This window comes from Monodon monoceros, unplaced genomic scaffold, assembly GCF_005190385.1.
Source record: "Monodon monoceros isolate NGI ecotype Baffin Bay Population unplaced genomic scaffold, NGI_Narwhal_1 Super_Scaffold_4, whole genome shotgun sequence".
In the NCBI taxonomy this organism is placed as follows: Eukaryota; Metazoa; Chordata; class Mammalia; order Artiodactyla; family Monodontidae; genus Monodon; species Monodon monoceros.
Window position 1 is genome coordinate 37,109,893 of NW_021703781.1, and position 8,893 is coordinate 37,118,785.

At 40.5% G+C, this 8,893-nt stretch overlaps 1 protein-coding gene across 1 annotated transcript in view; it reads left to right on the plus strand.

Annotated features, from left to right (window-relative positions):
* Nucleotides 1-8,893, plus strand: part of MARCH8 (membrane associated ring-CH-type finger 8) — a 101,023-nt gene continuing 92,130 nt past the window's right edge. Inside the window, 1 exon segment of the mRNA XM_029245309.1 lies at nt 1-356. The gene's annotated coding sequence lies outside the window, so the exon portion shown is untranslated.

Sequence of the window (8,893 nt, forward strand, 5' to 3'; positions counted from 1 at the left end):
CTCGCACCGCCCTGGGCCGGGGCCCAGGCGCCTATCCGGCCGAAAGGCGGCAGCGACCCCGGGCCGTGGGCTCTTCCGCCCCGGTTTTCGAGGCTGCCCTTGGGCCGGGCTGAGCCGGGGGCCGCAGGAGCCATCGGGCGCTGAGGGCCTGGGGCTGCCAGCGTGGAGTCCCAGTTGAAGTCCTGCCCCCGACGGGCTGTGAGACCTTGGGCAAGTCAGCCCTCCCCTTGGCCTGAGTTTCCACATCTGTAAAATGAAAGGATGGACTAGGTGATTTCTGAGGATCTTACTCTTCCGACGTGTGTGATCTCGAGAGAGGCCTGTATACATTGGAAGCTGCCAGAGGGAAAGCATAGGTAGATATTTTGTCTTTTAATTGCTGAGTTTCTGTTTGACTTTTAAGTTTTTCACCTGACACGATTTGGGTTCTTGTTCACTAGGGTGAAGTTTTTAATGGAAAACTTAGAGAAAGTCATAATGGTTTATGTTACTTTTTTTTCTCCCCCCAGGCTTTTAAAAATGCAACGGAACCTTTTTTCTTAAAACCTTGTTTGGAAGCCGAATTTGTCAAAATCAGAATCTTTATCTGCCATACTGTCTTCCTCCCCCCTCCCCGGCTCCCATACCCCTGAGAGAACTAGGTTTGGGAGAAAAGGAGGTCCTGTGTTATGTAGTGAGTGAACATAAACAGAATCTGAGGTGATGGTGTGTAGGCAAAAAGATTATCAGGAGGATTTTTATTTTTTTAAGTTAAGAGAAATACATAGTTTCCTCATTTGTTGTTTTTGAAGACTAGAGTTGGTAAGTTTACTGGAACTCACAGTTTGATATTAAAAGAGGAAAACCATATCCTTTGACAGCTTGTCTGCTTGGTGCTTCTGTGAGGTGTGTGAAAATCAGAGGTCGAATGGACCATGAGTGGAACCCAAGGTGACCTAGTGAAATATGTTTTCTCTTTTGAAAGCAAACTGACTTCCTTGATCTTTGGTTTAGGTAAGTCACTTCCCTTCTTGGGGTCACAGTTTCTGCTACAAAGTGAGGAAATTGGATTGATTTTGGCTTCCCTTAGGGTTGCCAGATAAAATACAGGACACCCAGTTAAATTTGAATTTTAGTAAACAGTGAATAAGTTTTTAGTATAAAGCGTAGGGCATGCTTTACTAAAAAGTCATTGTTGGGCTTCCCTGGTGGTGCAGTGGTTGAGAGTCCGCCTGCCGATGCAGGGAACACGGGTTCGTGCCCTGGTCCGGGAAGATCCTACATGTGGCGGAGCGGCTGGGCCCATGAGCCATGGCCGCTGAGCCTGTGCTCCGCAACGGGAGAGGCCACAACAGCGAGAGGCCTGCGTACTGCAAACAAAACAAACAAAAAAAAAGTCATTGTTTATCCGAAATTTAACTGGGCCGACTGCATTTTTATTTGCTAAATCTGGCAACCCTAGCTCCAACATTTTTGTCTTCTTTAAATTAGTTCCAGGAAGATATTATAGATGCATAGATGGGAGTGAATTCATTAAACCAGTCAAGACCCTTTGTTTGTTATCAGTAGCAGTGTCTAGTTCTTGAAGAACAGCTCTGTTTCACTTTGGTCCCTCCTGCCCCTGCTCCATGTAGCAGTTCTTTTTTGCTATAATCACATAATGTTTAGGTTTATACTCTTGGTGGTAAACAATTTAAATAACTGAAAGAAAAAAAAGTTGCCAAAATTTCTAAAAGTACCAAATTTGAGTCATGAAATGGCATATGCTATTTTTTTTTTCTAGAAAAGATACTTTACAATCCTACTTATTCTTTAGTTATCTGATTGACTGGACATTTTCTAAAGCAGTGGACTGTTCTGGTGGTAAATAATCCTACAGGAAGATCTTAGGCCTTTTGCTTTGGCCACCTGTGAGTATGGAAATGACCAGTGTATGCACTATGAACATTTAGTTTTAACTGTTTATCAGTTTTGTCTTTGCTATATTTTGAAGATTTTCAATGTTGAAATTTTTTTCGGGGAGTGTAATTTTTAATTCTTCATTTTTGAGGATTTTTTAAAAAAATTAGGCCTGATTTAGTTTCTTTGCTCAACTCACTCTGAAATCCCTGAATTTTCTAATTCATGGATTCATTTAACAGTCAACAAAAACAAAAAACCTGAGCGCCGCCTTTGAGCCAGGCTGATGTGATCAGTGTTGTAGTTTTTCAGGTGCTTATTCTGATAGAGGAGTTAAATCACATGCAATCAGGGAATAATGTGTTGAGGGTCTTGAAGTGATAGAAGCGCTACGGAAATTGAGAGGAGGATTAGTGCCCATCTGGTCATTAGATTGAATGGCAGAACTTCATGGAGGGGGTGGTATTTAATCCAGGTCATGGGGGTTAAGTTGGGGTTAGGAAGACAGGCTTAAAGACAGGTGGGAAGATGCAGGAAAGGGCAGGGGAAGCCATCTTCTCAGTTCTACAAAGCATATACTTCGTTGGATTGAAAATAGTTGACAATATTGTTTACATGTAGTTTTTGATTCACTGTGAATGCGAGCCTGAATTCTCTAGTCTTGCTGCTCAGTTCCTACGGGAGACCTTTTCTCTGGGCCATTCGGTTTCTCCAGAGAATCATCTGTTCTCCCCCTGTGTATTAGTCTTGCTTTTCAAGGTGTATTCCGTAGACTGTTCACGTTGGTATCATCTTGGTGCTTGTTAGAGATGTAGAATCTCAGGCCACATCCCAGGTGTGCCTCAGAACAAGATGGTTTATACGCACAAGAAATTTTGAAAGCACTGGACTGTGCTGTGCTATGGCAACAGCACAATAGCAACAACAAAATATTTTTGTCATGAAAAGTCTAACACAAGTTGGATGTAACTCCTCCATCTGTAGCTATGCCATCTGGCTTCCAAGATGGCAGTGGAAGGGCTGGAGGATCTCAGTGAATGGTTTTAAAGGCCAGGCCTGGAAGTGGCTAACATTACTCTCACCATAGTATATTGGTAAGGAATTAGTCACCTTACCTCTAACATAATTGCAAAGGAGGCTGGAAAATGTATTCTTCTAATTTGCCCAGGAACAGGGACCAGTGTAGTGGGTAAGTAGCATTGACTCTGCTTCAGTTGGCCATTCTGGTCCCCAGACTGTTTCATTCTCCCTCCCACATGTAGGGCATGCTAACCCCCTGTACAACCAGCCATTGCCTTCAGTTCAAAGTACAGGCATACCTTGGAGATATTGCGGGTTCAGTTCTAGACCAACGCAATAAAGCAAATATTGAGATAAAGCAAGTCACAATTTTTTTTTGGTTTCCCAGTGCACATAAAAGTTATGTTTATGCTATACTGTAATCTGGTAAGTGTGCAGTAACACTATGTCTAAAAAAGACAATGTACATACCTTAATTTTAAAATACTCTACCGTTAAAATGTGCTTATCATCATCTGAGCCCTCAGTGAGTCCTCATCTTTTTCCTGATGGAGGGTCTTGCCTTGATGTTGATGGCTGCTAACTGATCAGGGTGGGGTGAAGGTTGGGGTGGCTGTTGGAATTTCTTAAAGTAAGCCAGCAGTGAAGTTTGCCGTATTGATTGATTCTTCCTTCCATGAGCCATTTCTCTGTAGCATGCAGTGCAGTTTGATAAATTTCATGCACAGTAGAACTTCTTTCAAAGTTGGAGTCAGTCCTCTCAAACCTTGCCACTGCTTCATCAACTAAGTGTATGTAACATTTTAAATCCTTTGTTGTCATTTCAGCAGTCTTCAACAGCATCTTCATCAGGAATAGATTGCATCTCAAGAAACCACTTTCTTTGCTCATCCGTAAAAGCAACTCATCCACTAAAGTTTTATCAAGAGATTGCAGCAATTCAATCACATCTTCAGGCTCTACTTCTAATTCTTGCTCTTTTGCTGTTTCCACCACATCTGCAGTTACTTCTTCCACTGAAGTCTTGAACCCCTTAAGAACTCATCCATAAGGTTGGAATCAACTTCCAAACTACACTTAATTTTGATATTTGGAACTCTTCCCATGAATCATGACTGTTCTTAGTGATATCTAGAATGATGAGATCCTTTCCAGAAGGTTTTCAGTTTTACCCAGCTGTATCGGAGGAATACAGCTACAGCCTTCTGAGATGTATTTCTTAAATAATAAGACTTGAAAGTCAAAATTACTCCTTGATCCATGAGCTGCAGAATGGATGTGTTAATGGTCATGAAAACACCCATACAATAATCTCATTGTATATCTCACTCAGTGCTCTTGGGTAACCAAGTGCATTTTCAGTGAGCAATAATATTTTGAAAGGAATCTTTTTTTCTGGGCCTTGGGTCTCAACAGTGGGCTTAAAATATTTAGTGACATGTTGTGAAAAGATATGCTGTCACCCAGGCTTTGTTGGTCCATTTATAGAGTGCAGGCAGAGTAGACTTAGCATAATTCTTAGGGACCCTAGGAATTTCGTAAATGACCATTGGCTTCAACTTAAAGTCACCAGCTGCATTAGTCCCTAATAAGAGAGTGAGCCTGTCCTTTGAAGTTTTGAAACCAGGCATTGACTTCTCTCTAGCTATGAAAGTCCTAGATATCTTCTTCCAATATAACACAGTTTCGTCTTCATTGAAAGTCTGTTGTTTAGTATAACAACCTCATTAATCATTTTAGCTTGATCTTTTGGGTAACTTGCTGCAGCTTCTGCATCAGCACTTGCTGCCTCCTCTTGCACTTTGATGTTATGGAGACACCTTCTTTCCTTAAACCTCATGAACCAGCCTCTGCTAGATCCAGACTTTTCTTCTACAGCTTCCTGATCTTTCTCAGCCTTTATCAAATTGAAGAGAGTTAGGGCCTTCCTCTGGATTAGGCTTTGGCTTAAGAAAATGTTGTGACTGGTTTGATCTTCTATCTAGACCACTAAAACTTTCTCCATATCAGCAATAAGGATATTTCACTTTCTTATCATTCATGTGTTCACTGGAGCGGCATTTTTAATATTCTTCAAGAACTTTTCCTTTGCATTCATAACTTGGCTAACTGGTGCAAGAGGCCTAGTTTTCAGCCAGTCTTGGCTTTCAGCATGCCTTCCTTCTTAAGCTTAATCATTTCTAGCTTTTGATTTAAAGTGAGAGGACTCTTTGTTTCATTTAAACCATCCCTTCTCTTGAGGATTATTAACTGGACTACTTTCACTATTGTGTGTCTCAGGGAATAGGGAGGCTTGAAGAGAGGGAGAGAGACAGGAACAGCTGGTTTGTAGAGCAGTCAGAACATACACAACTTTTATTGATTAAGTTTGCCATCTCACATGGGCATGGTTCATGGCATCTAAAACAATTAAAATAGTAACATCAGAGATTACACTGATAACAGATCACCATAAAAATACAAGAAAAGTGAAAAAGTTTGAACTATTTTAAGAATTACCAAAGTGTGACACAGAGACACAGAGGACACAGAGTGAGCAAATGCTGTTGGAAAAATGGCGCCGATAGACTTGCTCAATGCAGGGTTGCCACAAACCTTTAATTCGTAAAAAATGCAATATCTGCTAAGTCCCAGTAAAATGAAGAACAATAAAATGAGGTATGCCTGTATGGGATCTCTGAGTGGTGCCAGGCTATCTTATCAGGCCCAGATAAGCCTTTCTTGTTCACATGAATTAACAAAACACATTATTTATTACCCTCCTCACCAAAGTATTATAATAAGGGCACAACATGACTAGTAAACAGTAGCATTTGGAAGGTGAAGCATAGACACACAGTATTTACTCTTCTGTAGCAGTTCTTTAATGTTTATGGACAGATATAAAGGAAGGTTCCCTTCCCTGGAAGGGAAGGATGTTTCTTGATTGGACTCTGATTTTGTTCCCTGGGAGAAACACTCACATCCTTTTTTCTCCATGGCTCCAGGGAACATCCTTAGGGTTCTTCTTTTTCCATTATTTTGTTTGCTCACACCCTGTGTCCAGAATTGATGCTGGAAGCATGCTGTCCTGGGTATCATGCAGTTTGCCTGTTTGTAGAAGGTTGGACTCCCAGAGGTTGTTTTTAAGTCTTGAACAGACATTCCAAATCTGGGCCTGTTGTTTTTCTGCCAATACATTTCCTACAGAAACTTAGCAGACTCTTAATCCATTTGCTTTCAGTCAATTCAGAGTACCAATAACCAAATAAATTTTTGATTTTTGCTAGAAACAGCCAATAAGAACCAGCCTACACTGTAAAGTTTCATTTTCCAGTTTTTCCCCATACAGTTTTAAAGTCATCATGTGTGTGATTTGCCTTCTGAGTTACAGCCATCAACAGGCTTTGTAACCATTTTTCTACTGCATAAGGTGAATCATCATCTTTTCCTTCTCTGATATGAAATTCCTCATTGCGTACAGAGTGGTGACTAAGAAAAATGCAACTTGTTGAGGTTTTTGTTATGATAGCATCCCACTTCTGGTAGCGGTTTCTGTTGGAGAGGTGGCCAAGGAACTAGTTGTTTTATTTGTAGAAGTTTCTCTCTATTTTTAGCCAGTATTTTACTACTACTCAAAACCTGAGACCTGAGCTCTTTGGCATCCTATAGGCAAATTAGCTCATTTTGTATATTTATTATTTCACATACTTTTTATTGTGGCTTTCTCCACTTTGCTAAATTAATTAGTATTCCCATATTTTCTGTCTTTAAAAAACAGTTGAAATCTTTTTTGTCTGCTTGGGTGCCGTCTCTCCTCACTTGTGGCCTTGTGATTTATGTCTTTTTTTCCCCTTTTTCTTAAATTTAATTTTTCATTTTGAGATAACTGTAGGTTCATATGCAGTTGTAAGAAATAATGTAGAGGGATCCCATTTAACCTTTATACAGTTTTCTCCAAAGTTAACAGCTTGCAAAATTTTAGTACAATATCACAACTAGGATATTGACATCTTTATAGTTAAGATGCAGAATATGTCTGTCACCACAAGGATCCCTCATGTTCTTTTTTAAAAATAATTAATTAATTAATTTTGGGCTGCGTTGGGTCTTTGTTGCTGCGCGCGGGCTTTCTCTAGTTGCGGCGAGTGGGAGCTACTCTTCGTTGCGGTGCACGGGCTTCTCATTGCAGTGGCTTCTCTTGTTGCGGAGCAAGGGCTCTAGACTTCAGTAGTTGTGGCATGCGGGCTCAGTAGTTGTGGCTCGTGGGCTCCAGAGCGCAGGCTCGGTAGTTGTGGCGCACGGGCTTAGTTGCTCCGCGGCATGTGGGATCTTCCTGGGCCAGGGCTCAAACCCACGTCCCCTGCATTTTGGCAGGCGGATTCTTAACCATTGCGCCACCAGGGAAGTCCCCCTCATGTTGTTCTTTTATAACTACCCCCACTTCTCCCTGCTCCCACTGCCTTCTTAACCCCTGGCAACCACTAATCTGTTCTCTCATTTCTATAATTTTGTCTTTTCAAGGATATTATATAAATGGAATTATACATTATGTGATCTTTTTGGATTGGCTTTTCTCACTGAGCATAATTCTCTGGAGATTCATCATTGTTGTTTCATGTCCAAATAGTTCTTTTTTTATTCCTTTTATATTGCTGAATAGTATTCTATGGTATGAATGTACCATAATTTGTTTAATCACTTACCTGCCGAAGGACATCTAGTTGAATAAAGCTATTACAAACATTTGTGTGCATGTTTTCCTGTAACCATATTACTTCATTTCTCTGGTTATAAAACTCCTGGAGTTGCTGGGCTGTATGATATTCACATGATATGTTTTAGGAAATTGCCCAAGTGTTTTCCAGAGTACCATTTTACATTCCTACCAATATGGAAAGGATGGTTCAATTTCTCCTTATCCTTGCCCACATTTTGCTGTTGGCACCATTTTTAATTTTAGTCATTCTAGTAGATATGTAGTGATAACTTCATTGTGATTTTAATTTGCATTTCCCTAATGGCTAGTAAGGTTGAACATATTTTCATGTGTTTATTTGCCACTTGTATATTCTCTCAGCAAAAGTCTCTTCATGTCTTTTGCCCATTTACTAATTGGATTTTTGTTGTTGTTGACTTCTAAGAGTTCTTTATATATTTTAGATACTAGTCCTTTGTCAGATATGTGGTTTGCAAATATTTTCTCCCACTCTGTGGCTGATCTTTTCACCCTTTGAAGAACAAAAGATTTTTATATTTATGAAGTTCAATTTATAAAGTTTTCCAATTGGGAATCAAGGCTTTGGTGTCAAGTTTAAGAACTCTGTCTAACTCTAAATCCTGAAGCTTTTTTTTTTTAATGCTTTTTCTCCCCTAAAAGCTTTTAGGTTATACATTTAAGTTCATGAACTATTTTGAGTTAATTTTTGTGTAAGGTGTTGAAACTTCATTTGAGGTTCATTCTTTTCCCCTTATTGCTCTGGCACCATTTGTTTAAAAGTTCTCTTTCCTTCACTGAATTGCTTAATTAAAAATCATTTTGGCATATTTGTGTGGGTCTATTCATGGGCTCTCTGTTCTTTTCCACTGAATTATATGTCTGTCTCTCTGCCAGTATCACGCAGTCTTGATAGTAGCTCTATAATGAGTCTTGAAATCAGTAGAGTGATTCTTCCCATTCTCTTCTCTTTCGAGTGTTTTAGGGGCTTCCCTGGTGGCGCAGTGGTTGAGAGTCCACCTGCCGATGCAGGGGACACGGGTTCGTGCCCCGGTCCGGGAAGATCCCACATGCCACGGAGCGGCTGGGCCCGTGAGCCATGGCCGCTGAGCCTGCGCGTCCGGAGCCTGTGCTCCGCAACGGGAGAGGCCACGGCAGTGAGAGGCCCGCGTACCACACACACACAAAAAAAGAGTGTTTTAGCTTTTCACATATGCATTTAAAAATAATCTTGTCTATGTCTACAAAAGTCTTTAAAAGATTTTGACAAGAACCTTTTTTTTTTTTTTTTTTTTTTTT